Genomic DNA, 11,903 nt, shown 5'->3' with positions numbered 1-11,903 from the left:
CCTTTTTACCTTTAGGTGTCAGTGTAGACACAAAAACTTCTTTGGAAAAGAGCTTAAAATAGCAAAGGAATGCTATGGTTCTTTTCTCCAAAAACACACTAGTTATTATCACCATAGTTGGTCTAGTCTCTCAGGATGACAGGAAAAGTTCTTTGCCAGGTGGTCTGGAATATGTAGGAAGTATCCAGTTGCATCATATACAGTGGAAATATTTCTCAGGATCAAAAAGGAAAATTCAGGGAACTCAGAAGTTCCCCATTACTTATGTAACAAAGTATTAATGTCTTATCCTGACATTCAAGGCTGTCCACATTCTGGTAGCAACCAATATTTCTAGCTTTATCTTTCAATTACTCCCTGCCAAATTTAATCCATACTGGACTTCCCCTTTCATTCTGTCCTCATGGGTCTTGGTGCCTTTGCTCATACTATCTCATATGATTGGAATAGATTTCTGGCCCATCTCTATCCATTGAAAGGTTTCTTTTGAAATTACCTATCAGGTCTATGAACAGGGTAAGAATTTATGACCAAATAAGGGATAGATAGAATTACAGAAGATAAAATCAACAATTTTAATTATATAAAACTATTTTTTTGCACAAACAAAACTAATGCAGCTAAAATTAGAAGGAAAACAATTAACTGAGAAAAATCTTTGCAGAAATTTTTTCTGCAGATTTTTTTAAGATAAAGGTCTTAATCCAAGATGCATAAGGTACTGATTCAAATTTGTAAGAACAATTTCTATTCCCCAATTGATCATTGGAGAAATAATATGAAGAAATTTTCAATGGAAGAAATCCAATCTTACTATAGACATATATAGAAAAATGCTCCAAATAACTAATAATTGGAGAGTACAAATTAAAGCAAATGTGAGGTTGCACTTCACACTTATCATATTGGAAAAGACAACAAAAATAAAGGAAAATAAGTGTTGGAGGGTCTTGGGGAAAATAGGCACATTAGTGTACTGTTGAAAGAGCTGTGAATTGGTTCACACAATGCTGGAAAGCAATTGAGCACTATGCCCAAAACATCACTAAACATTATATATACCCTTTGACCCACTGATACTTCTACTGGGCCTATTCCCCAAAGAATTCAAAGAAAGAGGAAAAGGACTAATGTATACAAAAATATTATAGCAGGTGTTTTTGTGGTAGGAATGAACTGGAAATTAAAAGGGTGCTTTTCAATTGGAGAATGGTTAAGCAAATAATGGTGTTTGAATGCAGTGCAATACTACTATGCTGTAAGAAATGATGAAGGGGACAATTTCAGAGAAATCTAGGAAGCCTTTTAGGAACTGATGCAGCATAAAGTGAGCAGAACCAGGAGAACAATTTATATAATAACAACATTGTAAAGACAGATAACTTATAAAGACAAGAACTCTGATCAGTGACCAATCATGATTCTAGAAGACCCATAAAAATACTCCCTGTGGGCAACTAGGTGATACAGTGAATAGAGCACTGGACCTGGAGTCAGGAGGACCTGAGTTCAAATATGGCCTCAGACACTTAGCACTTACTAGCTGTGTGACCTTGGGCAAGTCACTTAACCCCAATTGCCCAAAAAGCAAAAAAAAAAACCAACTCCTGATAGTGATAGACTCAGAATACATATTGGACAGCTAAGTGATACTGTGGATGGAGTTCTGGGCCTGGAATGAAGAAAACCTTAGTTCAAATCCAGCCTTGGACACTTATTAGCTAGCTGTGTAACCCTGGGCAAGTAATTTAACCTCTGTTTGCCTCAGTTTTCTCAATTGTAAAATGGTGATAATCACAGCACCTCCCTCCCAGGATTGTTGGGAGGCTCAAATGAAACAATATTTGTAAAGTGCTGAGCACAGTGCCTGGCACATAGCAGGTGTTATGTATAAATGCTTATTTTCTTTCCCTTCCCTAGGCAAGGTCAACATGGGAATTTGTTTTGCTTATCTATACATATTTGTTAAAAGAGTTTTTCTTCACAAATTTTTAGAAGCTAATGTTAAAAATTGTTTTTATATGCAACTGGTAAATGAGATATACAGGCAAATATTATAACAGGATGTAGAAATCTATCTTGCCCTACAGGAAAATAGAAAGGGACAGGGATAAGAGGGAGGAGTGATAGAAGGGAGGGCAGACTGGGAGAAGGGGTAATCAGAAAGCACACCATCTTGGAGTGTGGGGAGGAGAGAAATGAGGAGAAAATTTGGAACTTAAAATCTTGTGGAAGTGAATGTTGAAGACTAAAAATAAATTAATTAATAAAAAAGAGTTTTTCTTTTTTTTTTTAGTGAAGGATGGAGTGGAAGAGAGAAGATCTATGGATAGGATTGGGTTTTATTGTGTTTTTTTTTTTTTTTTTAATGAGAAGAGAACAGAAGAAATAGCAGAAAAAAGCACAGTCCAGGCAGTTATAAAAGTTATGTAATGAGATACATTTTAAAAGAAAGCAAACTCCACCCAACAGAGTTTCACGGGTTCACATACAATCCCCTTCTGTTCTACAATGTATATAGAAATGTACTTTTTATTTTATGTTTGTGAAGTTTAGAATGAAAAGAAATCCTTCCTTGAAGGTCCAGCTCAAGTACTCCTCTCCTCCAGGAAATCTTTCCTCTTCCCTTTCTAGTTGTAAGTGATCTCCCCAACCTCACATTTCTCCAACACTTCTCAAGTAATTCTCCTTTGCACAGAGATGCAAAACATAGTGGAAAGTACAGGACTCAGGTTATGAGGAAAGCTAACATTAATTCATATGGGACTTTGATCTTTACAAAGTGTTTTCCATAGGTTATCCAGCTGGATTGTTAACGACCTTGTGAGGTAAGTAATCAGGGGTATTATTAACCCTATTTTATAGATGTAGAAACTGAAACTCAGAAGGGGAGTTTCCCGAGGTAAAAGAGACAATAAGTGCCAGAGGCAGCACTAGGGTCAATCCTTCCTGACTGCAAGCCCAGCAACTCCATACTGTTTTTCATTCAGCTTTATAAACATTAAAGTGTGATGACTGTGAATTACTGAGATCATATTTGTGGCAGCAAGCACCCCAAGCATCCTCAGGGTGGCTGCCCATACAGGTACTTGGATCTGCTTTGTTAAAGGAAAGCAACTCAAAATGGGTTAACAAGCTTACTTTAATCAGTCAAATATGTATCGTTTACCTAGTTCAGGGGAAAGAGGTCAGCACCCTGAACTTCAAAGTATACAGACAGAATTATCAAGACAGAGAAACAGATCAAGTAGACAGTTTTCCAAACTGTCTAACCATTACATCCATACCAAACAACATCTGGGTTTCAAAGCGGGGGGGGGGGGGGCCCTCTGGACAACGGCTTTCCAGAGTTTCATCTGATCAAATCACAGAACACGTCTCAAAGTGAGCCCCAAAACAAAGCCTCACATCATATAGCCTTCTCCTGGCTCAGAGAATGTAACAACCTTATTGACCCACTGGCCAATCAAGAAGTATCTACTGAAAAACAAGCCTCCCACCCCAGGCTCCAGGTGCACTTTAGCCTAGGGGCAGGGAAGATCTTTAAAATTTACATTCCCATTACAATGTTCTGCTTTGTTGCATAATTATTTGTGTCTATGTCTTATCTTCCTTACAGATTGTAAAGGCCTTCTGAGTAGGGGTTATGTCTTAGTTCATCTTTGTATTGGCAAGGCCTAGAATAGTCCCTTACATAAATGTTGTCAATTCTTGAAAGTTTGATTATTTTATTGGTGTGGGTACTTTCTCTGCCCAGGTAGTGTATAACCATTCTATAATTAGTAGGTGATCTTTGATGATTGATATGGTTAAAAAAAAGTTCATCTCCCTGAAACCAAGCTGGCAATGAGGCTCTCTGAACATAGCTAGGTGAATCCTTGGACTGCAGAAATATGATCCATCTACAGGCCCACATTCATTTGGTATCTTTCTGGCTTGCCAGAGCTATGGTTCCACTGGTATTAACTTTGAGAATCTAGCATCACTTCCATACCACAATGAGGCATCAGAAGAAGACTTTAGTGGATGTCTTTAATAGGGGTTTAATATATGTCTGTTGAATAGAATAGAATTCATTGGTTGGGATGAAAACAGGCTTCCCAAGGCTTACGTAGGATTTAGGATCCAATTAAGACTGCCAGGTCACATGGATTTGAACTGGTAGAGTTTTGGGATTGAAGTACATCCTAGCTCTGTAACTTAGCATCTTAGAGAAGTCACACTAACTCTTTAGATCTTAGATTCCTCACCTGTCCCATCTTCTGAGATAAGAATTCACAATTTGACAAAGACTAATGAGAAAATTGCAAAACAGTATGGCAGAAACTAGGTATAGGCCAACATCTTACACCATATACCAAGATAAGATAAAAATGGGCACATGATTCAGACATAAAGGATGACACCATAGATTCCTCATCTGTAAAATGAGGGAATATTAAACTGTATGCTTTATTAAATCTTTTCCAGTTCTAAGTCGTAGGTTACGATCTAATGCCTAAAGAAACTGAACATGGAGGTTTTGCTCGGGGGCAGAGTCAAGATGGCAGAGTAGAAATAGGACCTCTGCAGGGCTCTGGCTCTCACCACCTCCAATCCATGGAAAAGGGGACTCTGAACAAACTTTGGAGCTACAGAACCCACAAAATGACACAGAGAAGCTAACCTCCTGCTGAGGACAGCCCAGCAGGCCAGCAGGAATCGGCCAGCCCAGATCTCTGGGAGCTGAGCCCAGCTCCTTGCTGAGGTTTTAACCCCAGGGTGGGCCTGACCAGCTGCCGGCTGGAGGAACTCCAGATCACTACCAGCTGTGGTGATCCAGAATTATCAACAAATAGATGCTAAGGACAAAGTGAGAGGGTGGAGGTCCTGGGGTGTGTGACCAGCTTGCCAGAGTGTGTGGAGGCTTCAGAGAGGGCACCCAACTAATACCTCTGGCAGCTGAGAAAACCCCAGCGTTTGGAACGAAGCTCCCCTGTCTGGTGGCAGAGTCCTACTGTGGCCAAAAGCCCAAAAGTCAAGTAATTGAGTGGCAACATGACCAGGCACAGGAAGCAAAGCAAACAGAAGAATCGAACATTAGACTCCTATTTTGGGGACAAAAAGGATCAAAGCATAGAACAGGAGGAAGACAATGAAGTCAGAACTCCTGCACCAAAAGCTTCAAAGGAAAATGCAAGCTGGTTATAGGCCATAGAGGACCTTAAGAAGCAGATAAGAGAAGTGGAGGAAGAATTGGGAAGAGAAATGAGAACGATGCAAGAAAATTACGAAATGAGAGTCAACAACCTGACTGAGGAAAATAACACCTTAAAAAATAGACTAACTCAAATGGCAAAAGAGGCTCAAAAAGGCAATGAAGAGAAGAATGCCTTAGAAAGCCAAATTTGCCAGATGGAAAAAGAATCTCAAAAGCTCACTGAGGAGAATCATTCCTTCAGAATTAGATTGGAGCAAATGGAAGCTAATGACTTTATGAGAAATCAAGATGCTGTTAAACAAATCCAAACAAATGAAAGAATAGAAGGCAATGTGAAATATCTCATGGAAAAAACCACTGACCTGGAAAATAGATCCAGGAAAGATAATTTAAAAATTATTGGACTACCTGAAAGCCATGATCAAAGAAAAAACCTAGAAATCATCCTCCAAGAAATCCTCAAGGAAAACTGCCCTGATGTTTTAGAACCAGAGGGCAAAATAGAGGTTGAAAGAATCCACTGATCACCTCCTGAAAAAGATCCCAAAAAGAAAACTCCTAGGAATATTATAGCTAAGTTCCAAAATTCCCAGATCAAGGAGAGAATATTACAGGCAGCCAGGAAGAAACAATTTGAATATTGTGGAAACACAATCAGGATAACACAGGATCTGGCAGCTTCTACACTGAGGGATCAAAGGGCTTGGAATATGATATTCCAGAGGTCAAAGGAGCTGGGATTAAAACCAAGAATCACCTACCCAGCAAAACTGAGTATCATGTTTCAGGGGAAAATATAGTCATTCAGTAGAATAGAGGACTTTCAAGCATTCTTGATGAAAAAACCAGAGTTGAATAGAAAATTTGACATTCAGATACAAGAAGCAAGAGAAGCATGAGAAGGTAAACAGGGAAAAGAAATCATTAGAAACTTATCAAAGTTGAACTATTTACATTCCTACATGGAAAAACAATAATTGTAACTGATGAAACTTTTCTCAGTATGAAAATAGTTCAAGGGAATAGAAATATATATATCGGAGGGTATACAGGCATATGAATACATATGTGAATGTGTGTATATATGTTTACAGGTATACATAGAAGGCACAGGACCAATTTAATAGGAAGGAATGATACTTAAAAGGTGAAATAAAGAGGTGAGAGAGGAATATAATGAGAGGAGATGGAGAGAGACAGAATGGGGTAAACTATCTGATATAGAATAGGCAAGGAAAAATGGTTACAATGGAGGGGAAGAATAGGAAGGCAAAAGGGAATGGGTCAAACTTATTCTCATTGAATTTGGCTCTGGGAGGGAATGGAATACACACTAAATAGGGTATCTCACTCTACAGGAGAGTAGGGGGGAAGGGGATGAGAGGGGAGATGATGGAAGGAAGGGCAGGCTGGGGGGGGAGGGAAGTTGGAAGTACCCACTTTTGAAAAGGGACAGGATCAAAGTAGAGAATAGAACAAATGAGAAGTGGGATAGGAGGGAGGGAAATATAGTCAGTCTTTTACAATATATCTACTATTTTAATGTTTTGCATTAGCTACACATGTACAACCTATCCTGAACTGCTTATCTTCCCAGTAAGGGTGGGTGACTAGTGAGGAAGAGAATGAATCTGGAATTCAAAGTTTTAAAATCAAATATTTAAAATAAATATATATACACATATACTATTATTAATACTATTTTACATATAATTGGGAAATAAGATGTACAGGCACTGGGGCATAGAGATCCACCATGCCCTACTGGAAAAGTTGAAGTGGATATGGGTGAAGATATGGGAGAGAGCAGATTGGATATCCTGTGGGACTGCTATTTTGGGGTGGTGGGTAGGGGAAAAACGGGGAGAAAATTTGTAACTCAAAATCTGGTGGAAATGAACGATGTAAATCAGAAATTAATAAAGCATTTGAAAAATGAAAAAAAAAGAAAGAAAAAGACAAGAAAAAGAAAAAAAAAGAATCTGAACATGAAAGAAGAGATAGCATTCATCTCATTTAACATAATCCAAAAAATCACAAGTTTAGAACTGAAAAGAACCTTAGAATACATATAAATCAGCTGTCTCATTTTACAAATGAGGAAACTGATACTGAGAGGAGATATTATTTACCCAGCTATAAGTGTTTGAGGCTAGATTTGAACAGAGGTCTTCCATGACTCCAGATCCAGTCATGCCACCTAGCTATTACCTAGATTGCTTTCAGGATGATGAAGCACTCTCCTTATTGGTCATTAAGCCCTTTAAAAAGGAATGATCATCTTTCTGCTGTTTTTTTCTCACCATCTGCGTATCATAGGAGAAACCTTTGAGCTTCTTTCTATAAGGACTAGGAAGAAGTACAGATTGCCTTTTTATTCCATGTCAGCTGTCAAGCCTGAGACTGGATGTCAGAGCTCTAGTTTCCTTTTCTGCATTTTACTCCTGAGTATAGATGACTGAACATCAACTTTGAGATGGCTGTGTCACAGCTTAGAGATGGTCTTGTGATTTCAAGAGGACTAAAAGTTCTTGATCAGAGCTGACAGGCAGCAAAGAAATGGGAAGAAGAAGGAAACAAGCCTTTATTAAGTTCTCCTATGTGCTAAGCACTGTGGTAAGAACTTTACATATATTATCTCATTTTTGTGTGGGAAAAGGACAGGGTCTAACAAGAGGAGAAGCTCAAACATTGGTCTAGCTGGCCAGAAAATATAGATTTTAGGGAGACTGTGCAGAGCCACATTAAATGTAATCATACCTATTCATCAGTTCCTCAGACTGCTTTGTGTTTTGATGAGATATAAGTCTCAACTTCCCAGGGATTATAGCAGAAGTTATACATTAAGTTATTGAATCCTATTTAAAGTCTTTCTTCAGTGTATCTCGCATTTCTTTTCTGTGTTGAAAATAAATACCTATCCCATACCTGATTCTTTTTATATATGGGGTGCCTTTTTTCTTTCTGCTCCCTTTGGGGAAGGCATAGATATGTTTTAAGTAAATTTTCACAGGGTAGGAGAGGAGAAACTTAATGAAAGTAAGAGAAAAGGAACCTTACCCTTTTCATTAGAGATCAGATACCCCTAGGATTGAGAGTAGTCTGGACAACATTCCTGGCTCCAAAATTGAGAGATCCCCTTGATCAGTGGTTTATAACCTGGTATCTGTGAATTTGGTTTTTAAAAAAATATATTCTGTTAACTATATTTCAATATAATTGGCTCCCTTTGTTATCTTATCTGTTCTATTTTATGCATTAACAAACATTCTTCTAAGGAGTCCCTGGGCCACATCAGACTGTCAAAGGAGTCTATAACACAAAAAATGGTTAAGAACCCTTGTCCTAGATGGAGAAGGAGTGGATTCGATGGGCCAAGCCCCTCGAGCCCAGCATCAGTCCTTATTATTAAATATCCTGTATCACAAAGAAATCACAAATTCATTTTCTTCTCCTCTAATCTTTGTATGCAAGCCCAAGAAATAAAAGAACTTGCTCCAAGTCTCCCAGGGAGACTTGAATTGAACTAGGAATAGACCATATTCTTGGATCTCTGACTCAAATCAGGAAACTACATCCCCCTCCTAAGTAATACCAACCTGCTTTTTTTTTTTTTACAGCAACTGAGTCTCTACAGACAATCTGAACCCAAAATGACCATTCTACCAGAACTGCCGAGAAAACAATGAGTGTCAAACACCTACAAGCAACACTCTGGAGTGCAGCCAAACCAGAGTAAAATCTACTTAAGAAATATTTAACTAAATAAAAATATAATAGACCATAAATAATGTCAATATATTGATTTCTAAGTGAATATGTAGTGGCAGGTATCTTTATATGTGGTTTAATGACCCCATTTCTATTTGAGGTTGACACCACTGGTTGTTGTTGTTGCCGTTCAGTCAGTCTTTCAGTCCTGTAGGACTCTTTGGGATCCCATTTGGGATTTTCTTGGCAAAGATAATATAGTGGTTTGCCATTTCCTCCTCCAGTTCATTTTACAGATGAGGAAATTGAGGTAAACGGGTAAGTGACTTGCCCAGGGCCACACAGCTAGTAAGTGATTGAGGTTACATTTGGACTCAGGGTGATGAGTCTTTCTGAGTTCAGGCCCAGCACATTGATGCCACCTTGCTGCAGGACAACATTGGAGTAGAGCCTATATTGCACATGCTGAATATTTAAATATGTAAGAAGAGAGTGAATAAATTTTACTTTATATAGCTGAGCTATAAAATGCTAAGAAACCCACATGCTGGAAATGAGTCAGGCCAGTAGTTCTGGTGCTGAGAATGTATGCTGAATACAATGGTTGCATAAATAGCTGAAGATGTTAAACCCTCACAGAGTCCTACTCCAATACCTCATCAGGATATAGCAGTGCCCCTGGGTTCTCAAAGGCTGTGCCAGTGGAGGTCAAGCTCTGGCACTTTCAAACTGGGAAGGTTTCAAGCACAGTGCAGGCAACAGACCAAGTCTGCTTTTTGAGGACCAGCCTAGCTAAGTTCACAGAGGCTGATCACTATTAGGATGACCACTTGGCAATGAATTCTTTGGCCATGGCAACCCATGGAACAAAGACAAAATGTTCCTTAGTTCCATGTAACCTCTTTCCCTTCTTCAGTGACTGTGGCAGAGTAGCAGAAAAGAAAGCAGAGGATGCTAAGAATAACAGAGCTTTTAGACTGTATAAATTTTAACTTGACACTAAATGTGAAACCTTGGGTCAATGACCAATGAACAAATGATGACTGGGAAAAGTGAACTCTTTTCAGTTTTGGCATTGTCATTAGGAATTAAACCAAAGGAAAGAAAAAAGTTGCACCTAAAGGAAGAATGTCTCACAGTTTCTTCTTGGAGAGACAAACAGCAGAATTGGTGTAGAATTGGTTTCATTATGCACTGAAAGGCAAAAAAGAGACATCATTTTACAGGTAATTTGGCCATCTCCTGTGGCCACTGCAGTGCCCACAATAAGTCTTTGGAAAAAGTCTGTCATAAAAAAATTGTAGTTTATGCATGGCTATCTGTTGCAAAGGATGAAGAGGAGGAAAATTCTATGGAGAACTTGATAAGGTTCTCAGTGACTTTAATGAAAAAGTGGAAATAGATGAGGATGGTGTGCATTAAATTGGAAAACATGAGTCAGAAATAAGGAGTGAGAGGCCAAAGACTTGTAGTCAACATGGAAATCTTCACCTGTATATGATGAATAATTTCTTTGGCCTGAGAATCAGTAGGCATTGGACATGATGAGTTCCAAATAACATCACAAAAATGAAGCTGATTATATCTTCAGAGATAGGAAGTGACTTGTTCTTGATGTGGGAGACATTCCTGAATCATCTGCCTCAGTACAGTCAGACGAGTAACATTAATTAGCACAAAGAACAAAATTAGTACAAAGATAGAAGAAAGAATAAAAATAAGAAAGTGTAAAATGTAAGTGATGCATATAATGCTAGGTGGTTTTTTTTTTTCAACATAGTGGTTAACTTTGCTGGCTTTTTTTTTCTCTTTTTCTTTTTAAAGAACTGATACAGAGGAAATTAAATGCTGTAAAATATATTAATAAAGATGTCTTTTAAAGGAATTTACTTGAAAGAACTCAATCCTGACCTAGTCAAACAATCTATTGGTAATGAAAAATGGGTAATGGTTAGAAGAAAGGACAAAGACACTGAATAAAGTAATTTCACAGTAAGATTAACCAGTATAAATCAATTGTTGTAAAAGAGCCTAAAAAACACCTTAAATACCAAATACTAGAATTATTTGCCAATCAGAGACATATGGTAGTCAAAGAATATAGACTTATTTATAAAATCTTACTGGGAAGAACAATGGAAAATTCTGAACTTCATAAAACAGAAACAGTAAAGAGTAAATAAAACCAGTATAGCACTTATAGGCACTGGTTTCACTTTTGCAGATTTGGTCCTCAGGCTATTGTCTCCTTTTAGAGACAATCCTCTGGAGTTGAGGTATCTTTTTTTTAGTCCTTGTAATCTTTATTCCCCATTCAGTATATTCCCTCCAGTATCAATTGTCAGTTAATATTTCTCAAATTCCCCCCTCTTCGATATCACTTTAACCAATCAACATCACTTAGCTTTTACAAAGGGATATTTATGAAGAAGTTATGGTAAAATCCTGAGTACAAAATCATCCCCTCCCCCAGACTGGAGCATAGTCTTTCCTCTATATACCCAGTTGGTTCATGGAAGAATGGACTGAACTGTAAAGTGTTGCTACAAAGCAGTCTTTCCACCAAGTTTGTTTTTGGATGTGGTGTAGCTAATAGGAGAGTAGCTCCCAACTTGCTGGGCACAGTGTTTTAAATGCCAGGTTTATTCACTGCTGGGTTGGGTCAAGCAGATGGCTCCATAGGTCTGGGCTCCTCACCAAGTTCAGCTCTTGTGATTACAAGCCAACTCTTCTGTGGGCACTTGTTACTGAACCTCCCATGACTCCTTTGACCTTTTAAAGCTCACTAGGTCATAACCTGGTTCATTCCATCTCCAATACTTATTTACCTAAGATCAGGAAAGAAGAAACATGAATAATAGTTGAGACAGAGATGGTCATGGGCTCCAAGGGCCGCAAGGCCATCAGAGTGGGAGGATAAATTATTTGGTAGCAGCACCTACTACTTCTTTCCTGAGAGCTTACAGCAAACACCTTGTCTCAAGAGGAAGAT

The 11,903-nt window shown here is 38.4% G+C and overlaps 1 long non-coding RNA gene across 1 annotated transcript; it reads left to right on the top strand.

Moving 5' to 3' along the window:
* The first annotated feature begins 7,369 nt into the window (after positions 1–7,369).
* LOC138152520 (uncharacterized) lies at positions 7,370–8,991 on the top strand. The gene is made up of 2 exons (XR_011166120.1): positions 7,370–7,816; positions 8,821–8,991. It is a non-coding gene; the product is annotated as an uncharacterized lncRNA (long non-coding RNA).
* The last annotated feature ends 2,912 nt before the right edge of the window (positions 8,992–11,903 follow it).

This window comes from Petaurus breviceps, unplaced genomic scaffold (assembly GCF_028583685.1).
Source record: "Petaurus breviceps papuanus isolate PSGF00001 unplaced genomic scaffold, PetGlider_PUasm1.0 90925, whole genome shotgun sequence".
Taxonomy (NCBI): domain Eukaryota; kingdom Metazoa; phylum Chordata; class Mammalia; order Diprotodontia; family Petauridae; genus Petaurus; species Petaurus breviceps.
Note: the sequence above shows the minus strand (reverse complement) of the source record. Positions and strands in the feature narration are given on the sequence as shown.